Genomic DNA, 2694 nt, shown 5'->3' on the forward strand with positions numbered 1-2694 from the left:
CACACCTAACAAGTTTAACATACAAAAAGTAGATTTGGTGATTTAAAATTCCAAGTAAAAGTGTTGGGAGCCAGATGAGTATGGCAGTTAGTATGCTCCAACTACAAGTGATAGAAAATCACAGTTTCAATACCCTTAATTGGGTTTTATTTAAAAATTTACTAATTCACTAATTAAGAAACCAGAAAATAACAGAAAAGGACAAATTCAGGATTGGTTATTCCAGTGACGTGAAAAGAAAATGAACAATTTAGTTTATTCCCGTGTCTCTGCTCGACCGCCAATCCCCACACTTACTGACTTTGCTCTTTGACTTACCCAGTGTTCCAGACATAACACTCAGACATGGCAATGATGACCACCAGCAAAGGAGATTAACTCTTTTTGTATTTTGATTTCAAAAAGTGAAGAAAATTTTCCAAGTGTTCCCCCAATATATTTTTCTTCTCATACAATTGGCCAGAACTACAAACTATTTCCATATTTTAAGATTATTGGGTGGTACAATGGAACCTCCATCTGCTAGCTGAGACAAATAAGGATTCACTTTCTGCTATCAGGGATGGACCGAATTCTTTGAGTGCAAAGAAGGAAAGAAACCTGAATAAAGTCGAGACATTTTGGGATGAGGTCAGGTGGTGGAGAGCAGCGCGGTAGAGAGTGGATTTTCATAGGCCACCTGAAGTGTATATTATGATACAACCTGCTGTTTTTAAACAATATAAATAATTTTCTTAGAACATTTGCATTATAACTACAAACATAATCATCTAGATGAAATCAATATGGTGATCGTTAACTGCTTTTATTATTTTATTAGGAAAGCACTTAATGGTTTCCTACTAGTTGCCAGAGGCTCTGCTAGAAACTAGGAATAAAATGTTATTTTTATTTTGAGTAGTGTAGATGTTAAAGGTATATTAAAAAATCACTTTGCATGCTTGTTTCAGCAGTGCATATACTAAAATTGTAATGATACAGAGACAATTAGCATGGCCCCTGTACAAGGATGACACAAAAAAAAAAAAAAAAGAAAAAAAAAACACTTTGCTATGTAGACTGTAAATTATTTGCTTATAGTTAGTAGTCTATTAAAAATTATTTTAATAGTTACCTCATAAGGAGAGTATTGCTTTTCATTGACCTGATATAGAGGAACAGTTAATGCAGAGGATTCCTATAAGGAGGACACAATGTATAATGTAGGGAGCAATGTCACCAAATTGAACTCTTCAATATCTAAAACAGGAAGTATCATAGTTATGTTTTTATAAAATATGTTTCAACTTGGCCAGTGGCAAAACAGCAAATGACAATTCTCTCTATTTTTCTCTTTCTCTCTCTCTGTCTCTCTCATGCACACACACACACACACATACGCACACCTGAAAAGGGCAAAACGATGTGGCCAGGCAGGCACCATACCTATCAAATAGCCTGTTTCCAAAGTCAATAGTGGGTTGTAAATAGATTCTAATAAGACAAGGAAATATTGAGATAAAGTTAAGCAAAGTAAATATCTTTACTAAAGGACTTCTTAGAGCTTTTACTATGTTAATATGCAGTTATCTAAACAACTAATATTTATTGAGAATTTACTGAATGCTACATACTGGCTGGCATACAGTGCTTTAAATATTTTATCTGATCAACACGATAATTCTATGAGGTAAGCACTGGTTGTATTTTTATTTTAAGATAAGAAACTGGAACCCAGCTAAAGGCTGAGTTGGGGAATAGGGCAGCAGTAAGAAGGTGGCTATCTTCTGTAGTTCATTCAAGAGCTTACTTAGACTTCAAAATTCCTTACATAGCTGAATGGAGGGCTTTCTAGAAATAAGATTATGATTTCTCTCATAAAGTAATTCTGGGTCTGTTCTTCCATATACAACATGAACACAATAATTGTAACCCAGAACACTGTTAAGCAGATGAGTCCATTACAAGAAACATGAAAAATCTCAGTGAAGTATCTATACAATATCTATATAACATGAGTCTATTGAGTCAAATTATATAATCCTAACTTATTAAATACTTGATGTCTTATATTGGATGTTTGGATATAAGCCCATTAATTGATAGGTTTCTGTAAAAGTGATTTTGAGTTTTGGTGTAGTGGATGTATTTTTAAGGGTTGAGTTTCTTATTTTTAGCATAAACATGTACTATATATGTTAATATCAGCTCAGACAGGCCAAGCAAAAATAATTTGTACATGAAAATAATGTATTGCAAGATTATTGAAATAAGCATAAACAAACCAGAATACAGTTTGGCCTGTTTGAAGTTTGTAGTAACAATGCATGTATTATAATTTTACAATATAATTCCCTTAAGGAAATTGTATAGACATGCCACTTAAGATATTATACCCTGAATTCCAAATGTAGTATTATTACTATTAAGATGCAGAAAAAAAGATTAAACTTATACACAGAGGGCCCTATATATTTTATAATTAGTGTTTGCTTTTATAAGGAATAGTGGGAAAAAGCAAAAAAATGATAAAAACATAAACACATAATTGTATATAGAAAAGGAAAAGTGAGGTAAAAAGAATACTCAAGACTTTAATATCTCTACCAACTTTGTTAAAGTATCTAGTATAGAATTAAAGGGATATATAATTGAATTAGATGTTTTGCAATTGATCATATTAATATTCAATACACTAACATTTGTAGTATTGAA

The 2694-nt window shown here is 32.1% G+C and overlaps 1 non-coding gene across 1 annotated transcript; it reads left to right on the top strand.

The window, feature by feature from the left end:
• Nucleotides 1-939: 939 nt before the first annotated feature.
• On the top strand, nucleotides 940-1050 carry LOC112425291 (U6 spliceosomal RNA). Its single transcript, XR_003016361.2, has one exon. It is a non-coding gene; the product is annotated as a U6 spliceosomal RNA (small nuclear RNA).
• Nucleotides 1051-2694: the final 1644 nt, after the last annotated feature.

The sequence above is a fragment of the Macaca nemestrina genome, chromosome 10 (genome assembly GCF_043159975.1).
Source record: "Macaca nemestrina isolate mMacNem1 chromosome 10, mMacNem.hap1, whole genome shotgun sequence".
Classification (NCBI taxonomy): Eukaryota; Metazoa; Chordata; class Mammalia; order Primates; family Cercopithecidae; genus Macaca; species Macaca nemestrina.